Here is a 14,504-nt window from a genome sequence, read left to right on the forward strand (position 1 = left end):
CGTCTAGCTCCAAGTGCCCTAGGCTAGAAGTTCCAGGCCCTACGCGTACCAGAGCTGAGGGGAGAGGCCAAGCCCTCCCTACTGGTCCAGGTAGCTTCCGGCGTGCTTAGGCAAGGGGGCAGAGGGACCGCGGATTTCCCCGCGAGGTAGGTCGTCGAGACCAGGTCGTCACAAAATAGGGAAGGTCCTCTTATTTTTTGTAAAGTTGCGGAAAAAAGAGATGAAGACGGGGCGCGCTGGGGAGCTGAGCCTGGGCCGACCTCGTCAGAGCGTGGGGAGCTCGAGGCGCAGTGGCTGCGGCTCCGGCCTCAGAGCCTGCGGCGTCCAAGTGGCCAGAGCTGCGCTGGGAGGGAGGCGGAGGGAGGAGGGAGGGGAGCTGAGGTGGAGGCGGGCGGGCGGGCGGGCGGGGTGGGGGGGGGGGGGGAGAGGAGGGAGCGTCGAGTCCGGTCCGGGTTTTGCCGGCAGCCCCCGGGCAGCGTTCAGAGCTCCTGCCCGGGCGGGCGCGCGGCGGCGGCGGCGGCAGAGGCGGCGGAGCCTGAGCGGGGATGTAGAGGCGGCGGCACTGGCGGCAGCAGAGGCGGCGGCGGCGGCAAGAGCAGGCGCCCGAACCGAGCGACAAGAGCGGCCGAACCTTGCCCCCCGAAGCCGGGCCCCGCGTCCCAGCCCTGCCCAGCCTGCGCCCAGCCATGCGCGCCGCCTGCTGAGTCCGGACGCCTCACGCTGCGCCCTCCGCCCGCCGCGCCGCGCTTCGCTCGGGGGTGATTAGTTGCTTTTTGTTGTTTTTTAATTTGGGCCGCGGGGAGGGGGAGGAGGGGCAGGTGCTGCAGGCTCCCCCCCCTCCCCGCCTCGGGCCAGCCGCGGCGGCGTGACTCCGGCTCCGGACCCGGGCACGGCGGGCTGCGCGGCTGGAGCGGAGCGCACCGCGGCGGTGGTGCCCAGAGCGGAGCGCAGCTCCCCGCCCCACCCCTCCCCCTCGGCCTCGCGGCGGCGGCGGCCGTGGCGGCTTGGACGACTCTGAGAGCCGGTAGGTGTCGGGCCACGGCCCTCCCCCGACCCCCCCGGAGGCCGGCCCCCTCCCCTTCCCCGCCTACCTCCCTCTCCTCCCTCGGGGCCCGGTGCGCGGCCGGGGCCGGAGTTCGCTGCAAGTCGGCGGAAAGTTTGGCGGCGCGAGCTCCCCCGAAGTTCAGGTGCGGAGAGCCAGGGACGGGAAAGGAGGGGTCCGTGTTTGGGAGGGGCGGGGGGCGCCCGCAGGCTGAGCCGCGGAGCCCTGTAGCCTGGGAGCCCTAGCGCCGGTGATCGCTCGGTGGCCGCTGCTATACTCAAGCCTCCCCAAGCCGCAGTCGGCTCGGTCGCAGATCACTGAGTACAGACAAAAAGAGGGGTTTTAGGGTCGGGGACTGCGGTTTGGGCGCCGTGGGTTGGGACCGAGGCTCTCCCTGCGGGGTACCGTCCCCTCCCCAAGTACTCGAGCTTGAGGGCGCTGGGGCGGCGGGAGCCCGGGTCCTCACCTCTTGGTGTTGGGCGGGCGCTCCGCCTGCGGGGGCGGCTGATTGGAGATATGCGGCGCGCACTCCCCCCGTCAGACCCCTCGCAGCCCTGTGTTTTGGGGGCTACAGTAACTGCTGCCCTGGACCACGCGTGGCTGAGTCTCACCCCTCCACTTGGAGGGGGCGGCCACTTCTATATTTCCCCTATGGTTCCTCGCCCCCGCTGCCCGCCGGGTGCCTGGCGGGCTGATCAAGTTTGACCTTTTTTTTTCCCCCTTCTTTTTTACCGTCTAAGTATCAACCCCCACCACAACCTCCGCTCTCCGAGGCCTCTCTTTCCCGTCCTCTCCAGCCTTGGGGAGTCTTTCAGCCTGTCTCCCGAGCTCCGCGTGGCCAAGCAGCGTGCAAAGCCAGGGAGGGAGACTGGGGGTGTTCCTGTAGCTGCGGAGTGTGGGAGGCGGGTGTCCCAGGCGCCTGCCTCGCTGCTTTGGCCCCAAATTTACCCATGAAGTTCGGCCCCAAGCCCCCCTCCCCTTTGCTTCCCTAGAGCGAGGGGCTGAACCGCCGCGAGAAGAATGTGTTAATTTTCTTGCTGGGGGAAGTTGTCCTCTCCCGGAATGGGCTGCTTTCCGGCGGGGAGCGCGGGGTGCGCCTGGCTTTGTTTATTTGTAGAATCGACAGAAAGTGAGTGACCCCAGTTTTTAAATTGGGGGGCTGCCTCCGGGTCCTGTCAGAAGAGCTGAAGCGCCCAATAAGGGAGCAAGATAGCTTTTTTTTTTTTTTTTTTTTTTTCTTCCCCGCTCGGAAGGGGTGCGCGGAGTTGGGCTGGTGCCATGGGCTGCAAGGAGGCAGCAGCAGATTTGGGGGGTTCTGTAGGGACTCATCCGTCAAGACCCACACCTTCCTTTTTCTCCCGAGACAAGGGTCTGAAGGCAGCCGCGCCCTACTTTGCCCCCAGGATCCTGGGTGGTCTGCGAGTCGCATCTTCGTGTTGGGGGAGAGCTGAACCGGGATCCGGCGAGCCAGCTTCTTGACCTCCGCCTTTCCCTGAGCGGCGGGCGCTGTTCGGAGCCCTCGGTTTTGTGGTGGGCCCAGCCCCCCCGCGTTTGCTCAGGAAGCGCTGGGGAGGGGGGCTTGTGTGTTCGTTCGGCCCTCGCCCCCGCCGGAGCCGCCCCGGGCGGCTGGCAAACAGAGTCCCTTTCAAGTTTTCCGCTGGGGCCGCCTGGCGGGGGCTGCGTGCGCGGTCGCTGCGGACTTGTTTGGAGCGCTATTTGAACGCCCGGCGCCACCTCAGCTGCCCCGGCCCGCGGGGGCGGGGGTGTCCTTCCGTGCAACTGAGAGCATTTCAATTAGATGTTTTTACCGGTCGCACTGGCCTAAGCTTCGCGTGAGCCCCCTCCCGAAAGACCCCGTATCCTGGGTCCCAACTGCCGCAGGAACCCCAGGAACTGGTACCCGAGGTCTCCTCCCAACTCTTTTTTTGAGAGCGATGAGGGGAGACTGAGGTCGGTGCTACCTACTACTGTCTAGTGTTGATTTAGCAGTTTCCCTGGATGAGACTCAAGCAGGAGCTGAGGGGGGGGGGGTAGTGGCCCGCTCTGCAGCTGTCACCCCCCTCCCAGAACGGAAATCGTTCTCTCCTGGGGAGGAGGGAGAGGGGGTGATTTTTGTCCTGGGAAGGGGTGGGAACAGCTGAGGAAGGTTGGCGTCTGAGTTCTCAGTCAGCCCTGGGGAGCTTGGTAGAAGCACCCCCACCTCATCTTGGCATGAGCTGGGGCTCTCCCAGGGAAGCCCCTAAGCCAGCCTTGTGGCTCCCTCTCCAAAGCCACCTCCCTTTCCAAGGTGGGGGCAGAGGTTCCTCTGCAGAAGACAGACCCTTGGCTGGCTGGCTGTCGGTTGGCGCCTTATTTATGTGTGTATTTGGGCCCGGCTGTTTTCCCGGCTCAGCAGGTGACCCTGGCCTGGGCCTCCTATCTCTCCCCCGACAGAGCCTGTTGACTTACCCGTGGGCCAGCGGCCTCGTCTTTATCACGTGAGGCCTGGAATGTCCACCCGCCTGGGCTGGGCCGGGTGGGGGAAGGGAGAAGGAGGGGAGGATTCTGCATCCAGGGCCCAGGCCAGCACAGGCCTCTGTTCCATGGGTTCCCACTATAAGCCAACTCTTGATTCCTCTTTCTAGCTTTTTGCCTGCCTTCTACCCATTTGACAAGTATGAAACTGAGGCTTATAGGAGTGTGGCAAGCAGGGTTGTATCTGCATAAAGAACCAAGCCTCTGAGAATTAAATACCCCACCTTCTTTAGAGCCCCACCTAGCTATTTATGGGAGAGTGGAATGGAAATGGGGGTCTCTCTGGGGGGAGGGGTGTGGGCTGAGCTGAGGTCAGCTGACTTTTTAAGGATTCTAGATAGGTCGGAGGAATGAGGGGGTATACTGATGAGCCAGACCCAGGCCTGCTTTCCTAGAGCCCCCTGTCTGGTGGGGTGACGATTAAGGCAGAACTAACTCCCCAGTCCTGGTGCTCTGGAGCATGGCCTTATTGGCCAGGGATGGGGCAGGGCTCATTTACTGTTATTACTGTTATTATTGTCTATTCTCTATATGTAAATAATTTATTCATTCATTGCCCCAACATACATTTTTTGAGCACCTACTATGTGTCAAGTCCCACCTTTCTAACTCTGCCCCTGCTTGGGAGGCAGGCCCAGGGTAGAAGCCCCTCCCTCTTTCCCCACCCGCTGGGGCCTGGATTGGGGCTTCCCACCCTTTTTTCTGGTGCTCTCCCTCCCTTATCCCTACCACCTGGTGCTGTCCTAGCCTCTCTCTCTCTCTCTCTCTCTCTCTCTCTCTCTCTCTGTGTGTGTGTGTGTGTGTGCGCGTGTGTGTGAAGTGTCCTTGATTAAGTGTATTAATAGTTAAACTCTCACTCATAGCTGGAACTCACCAGACCACAAAAAGCCTCCCCAGTTACTCACGCGCTACTGCCCAACAAGAATATCCCACTCAAGTTTTTTTTTTTCTTTCTCTTACTTCCCCCTTCATTCCCCCCAACTCTGAGCCCACCTCCCAGGCTACAGGCAATGAAAAAGGACTGACCCCCTCAAAGACCCAGGAATCTCCCAGCCATTCCACCTGCCCCCTAAAGCCCAAGGCAATGTCAGCTGCTAGATGAGGCTGTGTGGGTCTAGTCTGTTGGTCTGGGATGTGGGAAGCTGGGTGGTGTGTGTGCTTATGACTCAGGGCATGTGGTATCTGTAAATCTGTGTGTTGAACGTGTGTCCGTCTGCCTGCCTTGGGGGGGTGGGAGTCTGAGCATGTGTATATTTGTGCATCAGGGCATGTGTATCTGTGGATCTAGGAGTTGTGTATGTCTGCATTGCATCTGTACATGTGTGTTTGTGAATCTGAGTACATATCTGAAAGTTGGATTTGTCCTTGTGAATCTGGGAATGTGCATATTCTGAGTTGTGTGTGCTTAGAATTTTGGAGTGTGTACTTGTGATTTGTGTATATCTGTGTTTTGCGTATTGTAAATCTGGGGGTGTCTGACTCCCTGAGTAGTGAATCTGAATTGGGAAAGTGGTATGTGAATCTGGGAGTGGGCATATCTGAGCTGTGCGGGCAGTGGTCTGTGTCTGTCTTTGGTGGCTGGTGTCTGTGTTCCTTTCTTTTTCTGTATCTGTCTGCCAGTCTGTCTTTCTGAGTCTCTCCCTCCCTCTTCCTCTCTGGTTGAGGCCGTGTGTGTGTGTGTGTGTGTGTGTGTGTGTGTGTGTGTGTGTGTCTGTGTAGCATTGAACCTCTCCCACCCCGTCCTTCCCCTCCTCTGCCCTCCCTGGCAGTAACTGGGCAGCCTCCCCGTCTGCCTGCCTGCTGGGAGTTTTGGAAGCTGTGGAGGGAGACAGGCTGGGGCCGGGGTGACAGCGCGTATCCACGGCGATGGCAGCCTGTGATTATGGGAATAAAAGGATTTTAAGGTCATGGGTGTATTTTTTTTTTTTTTTTTTTTTGTTCTGTTTTGTTTTTCCCCCCTTTGGTGGAGCCGGTGGCAGCAAAGGGCCAGAGCTGTGTGTCTGCAGGTTGGGAGTCTGTCCCCATGCAAGTGAACATGGATATGTGGAGCTTTCCTGGAAGCATGAATACATGTGTGCACATGCATGAGCAGAGCCTGTGAAAGTATGTGTTCTACGTGTGTTCTAGCTGCCTGCTCCCCATGTGAGAGGCCACAGGGCTATTCCCTGGGGGAGAATTCCCAGGAAAACTTTTTGCTTCTGGGAGAGACATGGAGCTGGAACCCTGCAGTCCTCTATATCCTTAAGAGCTGTCTGGCCTGATCCTTGTCTACCCGACCTTCCCTCCACAGTAGGGTGTCTTTTGCCAGAGACTGGCTGGGCCCAGTCACCTGGGCCAGGCCACATCTTGGGGTGTCAGTGCCCCTGGCCCTGCTCCAGTCCCTGTAATTGCATTCTGCCGCCTAATCCCCCGCCAGCTCAATTAGATCGCAAATTCTTCTTCATTTCCTGCCTCTGATGCTGGCCTCCCTCTGGGCTCGCAGGGCCTGGGAGAGAGGGAGGGGATCCTGCCCCCCTCCTGCCCGCACCAGGGGCTCTTAGAGGGTGTGATTAGTTGCTGGCACACTGGCCCTGGGGTGCAGGTTGGAACCTTGGGGGCCGACAGGACAGCTCTGTTGGCCTTCTTTGGACTAGCCTCAGTATTCCCATGCTGGGGGAGGGGCTTGTGTTACTGGTACATGGGCTCTAGGTAGACCAGACATCACTCTGGGCCAGGCCCCTACACACTGCCCTCACCCCGTGTCCCCACAGGCTCTGCTCGTGTTCTGTTTCCAGAGCAGTTGCTGGTCACCCTCTGGCACAGTAGTCGTGACCTTGTTTTTGACCTTTCATTGGTGTCTGTTCTGGAGGTCAGTAGGACCACTGAGCTCTTCTCTACTAGGTCCTCTTAACTTCCTCCCTTGTCTCAAGGGAGACTCTGACCTCACCCAGACAAGTGTGTTTGAGCCCTGGCTCTGGAGTCACACCTCATTCCAAATCTTGGCCACGCCACTGTCTAGCTGGGTATATGACCTTTGGGTGAGTTGTGTTCTCTGTGATCCTCAGTTTCCTTATCCCTGAAATGGGACAATAAGAGTGCCTGCCTCACAAGGCCATTTTCAGATGGACACAAGGATAGTTGGTCAGTGCCCAGCACCAGTAGCTAACCCACAGCATGCAATAAAAGTTGGCTTTCCTGGTGACAAGGACTTCATACCCCTAGTGAAAAGGAAGAAAAGAGTTGGTGGCTCACACATAGCATTTCCGTTTCCATTCTGCTCATTACCAGGTGTGTGACGTTGAGCACATCACTTTGCCTCTCTGGGTTTCTCTTCCCCATCGTAAAATGGGACTGGTTATAGGCCTGACCTCCTAGAACACACGGGAGGGCTATCTGCATGCAGATGCTTGGCCCCAGCTGCCCGCCCCAGCAGGTTTTCACCATATTGGTTACCTTCCTTTTTCTTTCATCACACCAAGCCTAGGGTGGTGTGGGACTGGTGAAGGCTCAGGCGCAGGGACAGGGGGACTGGCCAAGGTCATGAGGCCCGGGTGGGGTGGGAGGGCTAGGGGATGACCTGCTGGCTTGCTCACTCGTTTACTCGCTGGCTCAGCTGAGCTGTGAGGCATGGACTTCCCTCCCCGCTGGTCTCTGTGGAAAGTGGTGGCTTGGCTGATTTTTTTCTGTAAAGGGGAAGCTGGATGTCTACCCTCTCCTTCCCCAGGAGGCACCCGTGGCAGCGGCTGTGCTGACAGGCCTCCTGGCCTTCTTGCTCGGGTAGCTGGCAGCTCTGGAAGGCCGACTGCACACAGATCAGCCACAGGAAAGAGGGAACCGCGAAGGTCCCCTGCCATCACTCATCCCCACGGCCCCTCCCACCCTCAGCCTGGTCCCTTTGGATGGAAAGACAGAAAGGAGCCACAGCAGGAGAGTTGGGGAGACTGGCTCTGCCAGAGGTGGTGGAGAGGGATGGGGTGTGGATAGGGGGTCAGGAGCCCTCTGCTGCAGGGTCCCAGGATCTCCCTGGCTAGTCTTCTTATTTCTATGACCTCTGTCACTCACTGGCCTAGGTTCTTTAATATTTCATGGCCTGTGGAGCCAGCCCCCTGCCCTAGCCCCCTTTGTCTGTCTGCTTCCCCCCTTGGGGCATCCCTGTCGCTGAGTTGCTGAATTACTGACCCCAAGAGGCTGCCTTCCCGTTCCCCCAACTGGCCCCAACACCTTCTGTACCCCTCCTGACTTGTCTCCCCACACCTCTACTTGTCACACCTTCCACCTCATACACATCGTCTCCCCTTCTCTGACATCTCTGACCATCTCCCTGCCCTTTTCCTCCATTTTCCTCTTTTGTTGGCCTCCTCCTCAGCGGAACAGAAACCGTGGCAACTGGTCCGTCTGCCTGCTCCCCTGTCCACCCCTTCCTGCCCCCTCCCCCTAGCTGTGCTGGGCGTGAGAGCTGGTTTTATTTATTTTTCTGTTTGTTTGGGAAGAGGGCAGTGGCAGTTCTGGGCCCTGGCTGCTGCGCTCTGCCTAGAGCGGCGGGCAGGCGGGCCGTGCTGGCCTCCCAGGAATGTGGCTGGGACGCCCCGCGCTATATTTACTCCCCTCCAGCTGCCGGCCCCAGCAGGGCAGAGCCAGGCCTGCCCGGTGGCCCTGGGGGAGCCCTGTACCCACCCTCCCCTGTCCAGCAGACCCCACGTAGCCCTTGAGCCCACTGCTCCCTCCCTTCCCTGTGACCTCTTCTGACCTCCTTGGACTCGCCTGGCCTGCCAGCAGGAACACTCATGTGCCATGGCAGTACAGACGCAAAGTGCGGGTGCTAGGGCCTGATTCCTGTGGGGCAGCACCTGGTAGCCCCACACCCCCACCCAGGGGCCTAGCTTAGGCCTGTAATCTGGTGGCCAGAACTATGCAAAGCATCTTTCTGGGGCTGTCCCCACCAGGCCTGGTCCCTGATCTTGCCTCAGTGCCCTCAGCTCTGCTGCTCAGCAATGCTGGCAGGGGTAGGGTGGGTTGGGGCCTGGGGCAGCTTTGAGCAGCTGTGTTCTGTGCACTGCTCTCCCCCTCCCACGTAATGTGCCCTCTGCTAGACCTCCCGGGGTTCTCACATAGACATCTGTGTGCACACCTGAGTGCTTGGACATACATGTGCAACACATATGAACACATCCTGGATTATACCTTCCTTGGAGGCAGGGCCATGCCTCCTGTCATTGATTCCCTCATTCATCAGATGCTCATGGGGTTTTGTGAGCCCGCGCCTTGCCAGCCATGCAATGGGATATGGCAGTGATTCCTTCTTGTACCCCCAGTGTCTGGCACCAGCTAAGCAATGGAAGAGCTTTAGCTTCTGCTGTAATCAGTTGCTATCCCCCCATTATTACTATAATAATAATAATAATAATAATAATAATAATAATAATAATAATAAAGTTTCCACAATGGTAATGGCAATGGCTAACATCCTAAACCCTTACTGGGGCAGGCACTGTGTTAATGGCTTTCTTTAGTCCTCACTGTAGCCCAGTGGTTGGATGCTGTTAGCATCCCAGTATACAGTTGAGGAAACTGAGGCTGGACAGTTTGTTACTTGCCCCAGGACTTGCCACTTGGGGTTGGGTCCTGGCACAGCTCTTGACTGGCTGTGAACACCATGAGAATAGACACGGTTGGTCTGCATGTTTACTGCACCGTCCACACTGCCTGGCATACAGTAGGCACTCCCAGTGTTTGTTGACTAGAAGCCTTGCTCTCCTTCGTGGGGCCCTCATACCCCTGGCAGGGGGCCTGACGTGGTGTGTGTGTGGCGGGGGGCGATTGGCCAGTTGGACAAATGAATTAATGAATGATCAGATGATTCAGTGGGAATGAATGCTCTCAGGGAACACTGGGTGGGAGATGTGCTTGTGCTGGCGATTGGACTGCTATGTGGAGATCAACTGTCCCAGTAGAGGATTCTGAGAAGTGAAATGGGGGGAGGGGCTGAGAAATGTGGCCAGAGACCAGTAGACTGCTGGGGCCTAGCCCTTGGTGCAGGTCATGTCTTCTGCCAAGATCTCGGTTTTTCCATCTGTCAAATGGGCTTGGGAGGCTTTGTCCTCGCTGGCTTTCAGTTGGCCTGGTCTGGGACTGGCCTAGGGAGCCTGAGAGGTGAGGGGACTGTGGTGGAAGGGAGGAAGCAGTGGGTGGTGAAGACAGGAAGATTAAGCGTGGAGCTTGGCTTGGAACCTGAGAAGCAGGGAGACCAGCCCTGACCTGACGCCTTGTCCTCCCTCTGAGCTGCAGGGTGGAGGTGCAGGTTCACAAACCTCTAGCTACCCACTCTTGTCAGAGCTGGGCTTCCTGACATCTGCAGTGTCAGTGGCTGTGTGTGCCATGAGGGGGTGGCCTGTCTTCCAGGACTAGATTGGCTCTATCTCCTGGCCCATAGCCGCCCCCCCCCCCCCATCCCCACCGCCTTTCCAGTTCCTGTTGATCCTGATGGGAGAGACCCACCCCTTCTGCATGACCCACCTTCTCCAAAGCTTAGATGGGGTCTTGGTTAGCTGGGTCCATAACTCCAGTTGAGAGTGGGCTTGGCCCCCTTTCTTCCTGGGAGTGTAAGATCTTGGTGGCCTAGAATTTTTGTCACAGGAATTTAGAATCAGAATGCTTGGAGCGGAGGGATTCTTTTCAGGATTCTTGTCGTGTTGGGATTCTAGAATCACAGAACCATGAGTTTTACTGCAAAGGAAGCGTGAATGGTCATGTTTCAATCTTGTTTGACGCTAGGGGACAGTGAGGATCTGAGAGGAGGGGCTTCCCTGTGGTGCCCTCAAGTGACATGAGTATGTACCTGAGACAGAAACCCAGGTCTGTCTCTGATCTACCCCTCTTTGGAGATCTGGGCTGGCATGGGGAGTGGGCTGTGTGGGCCCAGTCAGGCAGCAAGGGGGTGCGGCTGGCCTGTAGGCACAGGAGGGGTCCTTGTGGCGGTGCCCACCCACCCGCTGCCCACCCGCCTGCTGCCCACGCTTCCCGAGGCACCAGTGTGAGGAGGAAATGCCGGCTGTTGCTTCCAGCGACAGCCGGCAGGGCCGGGCGGCTTCCCAGCTCCCCCTCTGATTCATGGCCGCCTGCAGCTCCCCCCTCCCCTGGGGGCCTCAGCAGCCCCATCTGTGCAATGGGGAGAGGAGGCTCTACCCCAGAGTCTAGCGTCACAAAGGCAATGAATTTGGGGCTCTTTTCAAGATCACCATGATGCTTCGAGAGTGTTGGGAGACCAGCGTGGAATAGCCAGCTGGGCATTTGGACCCGGAGCATTGAGAAGTTCTGCTTGGAGTCAGTCACCCTAATGCCTCCTATAGTCTGAATTGGTGCTGAATTGGTTCCTGGGGCAGAAAGTGTGGTGGGTGGTAAAAGGAAGAGCACTGGATGGGAGGCTTAGGTCACTGGGCTCTCTCTTGACCTCAGTATACCCATCCGCAAAATGGAGGATGTTATTCAATGAGGTCTTATTCACTGTCAACTCTACCTGGGTATGTGCTGGATGAGGTGCATACTGGGAATGCTGAGGCAAGTAGCAGAGTGGTGGGGCAGGGCGGGGGGTCTCTTTGGCTGCAGACATGGGGCGGGAGTATGATTTGGCTGAAGGGGTGGCTCTAGGAGAAGGAATGAGGTAGGGGGGAGATAAGGAGCCTGCCAGCAAGGCAACGTCCAGCGGAAAATCCCAGCCATTCTCAGGAAGCGTTTCCTCCACCGGTCTCCTGGGAGGGAGGCGAGGCAAGCAGGAAGGCGAGTAGATGGGGGCAAACAAAGCCCCCCAGCCAGTCTGAGTGGAGATGTCCCTGGCCTGGCAGCTGGGCGGGTGTGCCCCTCGCACTGCGGGAGGGCTGGAACGCACCCCCCACCATGCTCTGAAACTGGGCCTGTGGTGGGAGGGCCAGGGCTGCCAGGAGGGGCCGGGCCATAGTCCAGATTTCAAAGCCTTCCCCAGGGGCCTCGTGGTGCCCTCCGCCCTGTCCTGAGCTGCCGCCGCGGGGGTGGCAGATGCTGTTTCATCGGCTGAGGCAAGTGGGAGGCCTCCGGAAGGTCCTCCTGGGAGGTTCCGGGGGGCAGTGGGGGCGTCAGCAGCTGCCGCCCAGCCAGAGCTGGCTCACAGTGGCCTCCCAGGTCCCTGTGTACCCCAGGCTTGGGGCCTGGGGGAAGTGCTTTGGAATTGAGACTGGTCCCTCCTGCCTTTGCCTCACCCGCCCCCCCCCAACACACACACACACACACACACACACACACACACACACACACACACACTGCCCACCAAGCTTCTTGGCTCTGGCCACCTCCCATCCCTGGCTGTGTCTGCAGAGCCCCCCGGGGAAGGCAGGGGAGGAGGCGCAGTGGGCTCAGAACAGCGGGTGCCCGTGCAGCCAAGTATTTGTGCGAGCTGTCAGAGACAGACAGGCATGTGGGGAATTTGGTGCGTGTGGGGCTGGGGGAAGCAGCCGGGTGGGCAGGCAGGCAGGGAGGGAAGGTGGGGGTGCCTCCCCCGCCTGTTGAACCCTGCAGAGACCACTGTTTTCCCCAGCCCCAAACCAGAAGGTGTGTCAGGCACTGTCTTCCTGCCTGTACCAGTGCAGTGAGACTATGACCCTTGCTAGGGTCTGATAGGGTGCTGACACTGGGGAAGGGGGTGCCATGTTGAGTGTTGGAGCCTGGGAGAAGCTGTCTGGTGAAGTGTGGAGCCAGGCAGGAATCCGGGTTGTGCCCGACTCTGGCCTCCAGGAAATAGCAGCTGTTATGCTCCCGTGTACCCCCGCCACCAACCCCCCTGCTCCCAAGCCTGGCACAACTTGTTTCCTGGCCAGGGTCCGGCTGGGGCAGATTGGAGGAGCCTGGTATTGCCCAGTCTGGGCAAGGAACAGGCTGGGTGGAAGGGGCCATGTTTATAAGCCTACAGGTACTTGGGGTGCTGGGGAGGGGCTTCCCCCAGACATTCTTTTGCGAAAGCAGGTTGGAGTCACTTGGATGAGGGGAACTTGGCCCTTCTTTCCCTGGACAGAGACCCCAATTTAGTCCCCTTTGGGGTCTGCTCTCCAGTAGTGCCATTAGGCATGTTAGGGCCTAGAGTTGAGTAATACTTGATGTTTCATATCTGAGAACCCAGAGAGGGGGATACACTGGCCCAAGATCACACGGTGGGCTCCCCAGCCTTCTCTGTACCCTCATGTGGGTGGGGCCAATGGGGGAGAGGTGAACATTGGGGGTTTGCTGGGGTGGGGGGACTATATTTAGTCCTGCAGAGCCAGGGGGCCCCTGGGAGCAGCTGTCAGTGGGGGGACAGACAGAGGCCTGGAGCTGCATTTAGTCTGGACAGAAATATCCTCCCCCCACCCACCCACCCACTGGCTGGGCGGCCAGGCTGCGGGCTTGTCCCCTGAGGGGCAGCTTGCCTGGGCCTGGCGGCCGGCGGGACAGGCAAGATGACCCGATAGGCTTTTCCCAGCTCAGGTTTCGATGAAACAGGAACCGGAGCCGCAGCTTGGGCTGTGGGGGCCAGGGCAGCCGGAGCCTAGGGGGCCAGGGCGGCCTCCCCCTACTCCCCCCTTCTCCCTGTGGTGCAGCCTCCCATTCTCTGAGGCCTGGGGAAGAGGCAGGTTATTTATCAAGCCAGCCTCCCTGCCGTGTCTGCCTGCGCCTCCCCCCACCTTGCCTCCCCCCACCTTGCCTCCCACCCCCCCCCCCACTCTTGTGCTGGCGGCCATGAGCCTAGCAGAGCAGGGTGAGCTGGGCGGGCGGGCAGGCGGCAGGATGAGCTCAGGAGACGTGAGTCACCCCATCCCTAGCAGCCCCACGAGGCCCTGCGGCCTTGCAGGCAGAGCGCACTCACGCACTCCTCACACGGCACACCCAGGGGCACACGCTTGGGACAGACACATTCACTCAGCACACGTAGTTCCACAGGACCCAGCACATACAACCAATGCACACAGTGCGGTCCTGGTCACCTAATCTGTGGACGCTTACAGTCACAGCCCTGGCTTCTGGCATGTACACATGCTGGCACATACATAGTCACACGTGGGCGTGCTGTACCCCTGGGAGGACCCCAGACACTGCTGCAGTAAAGTTGTATGTCTGCTCCATCTTCAGGACACAGCCCACAACCACATGGTCCCATAGAATCGGGCCAGGAGCAGTGACACAACAGAACCTGGCATGTGTGCCCACACATGTGTACACACACACATGCAAACACACATGATACAGTTGGGGCACCACTTACCCAAATGACCATTGGCCAATGTAGAGTCACCTGAGTTGTGTAGGGTAGGTGTGAGAAGGGAAGTGTTTTCTCCCATCCCCCAGGCTGGCTTGGCTTTCTCTAGGGGAAGAGGCCCAAGTGTCAGGCTTGGAAATGTTAAACCCACCCTGACCTCCAGGATGAAGTCTGACCCCGGTAGAGCAGGTTGGGTACAAATGGGGGAGAGATACAGAGGTAGCCAGGAAGAGGAAAGACCTGGAACAGAAAAGCTGTGGAAGATATTTTTTCCTGGGAGTGCCGAGTGGCCAGCTGCTGCCCCACTCAGGGGGCAGGTCCTTGGGAGTTTGGGGGTACCAGAAATTGGGGGAAGAGACCCCCTTGTTCTAGTGAGCTGTGCCCCAGGAGCGTGCCTGCTCACTCTGGCACCCGCTTTCCTCAGTTCTTTTGGCTCCCAAATCTCATCTCCCCCACCTTGCAACTGGTACCCTGAGATTTAGAATTCAGACAAATTTCCTGGTTCTTAGTCTACTGGCCTACAAAATGGGTACAGAGTTGACCTGAATACAAGGAGCGGCTGGGCTGCTGGATTGGAGGGATGCCCTAAAGGAGCCTGTAAGTTTCTGCTGTGCATTGGGTCTAGGGCTTGCCTTCCCTGGACTGGGCAGAACTGGGGGCATGTCTGTTTTTCATATACTGAAAAACACCAGTTTTCAGATTAGAGAATTGAGT

The 14,504-nt window shown here is 58.7% G+C and overlaps 1 protein-coding gene across 2 annotated transcripts in view; it reads left to right on the forward strand.

Moving 5' to 3' along the window:
* Nucleotides 1-525: 525 nt before the first annotated feature.
* CXXC5 (CXXC finger protein 5) overlaps nt 526-14,504 on the forward strand; it is a 35,261-nt gene continuing 21,282 nt past the window's right edge. Inside the window, exon 1 of one of the 2 annotated variants that reach the window (XM_042985234.1) lies at nt 526-1,024. The gene's annotated coding sequence lies outside the window, so the exon portion shown is untranslated. Of the gene's footprint in view, nt 1,025-1,111; nt 1,188-14,504 lie in introns of those variants that run through there. The other variant, XM_042985235.1, reaches the window with a different exon arrangement.

The sequence above is a fragment of the Panthera tigris genome, chromosome A1, assembly GCF_018350195.1.
Source record: "Panthera tigris isolate Pti1 chromosome A1, P.tigris_Pti1_mat1.1, whole genome shotgun sequence".
NCBI classification, from domain to species: Eukaryota; Metazoa; Chordata; class Mammalia; order Carnivora; family Felidae; genus Panthera; species Panthera tigris.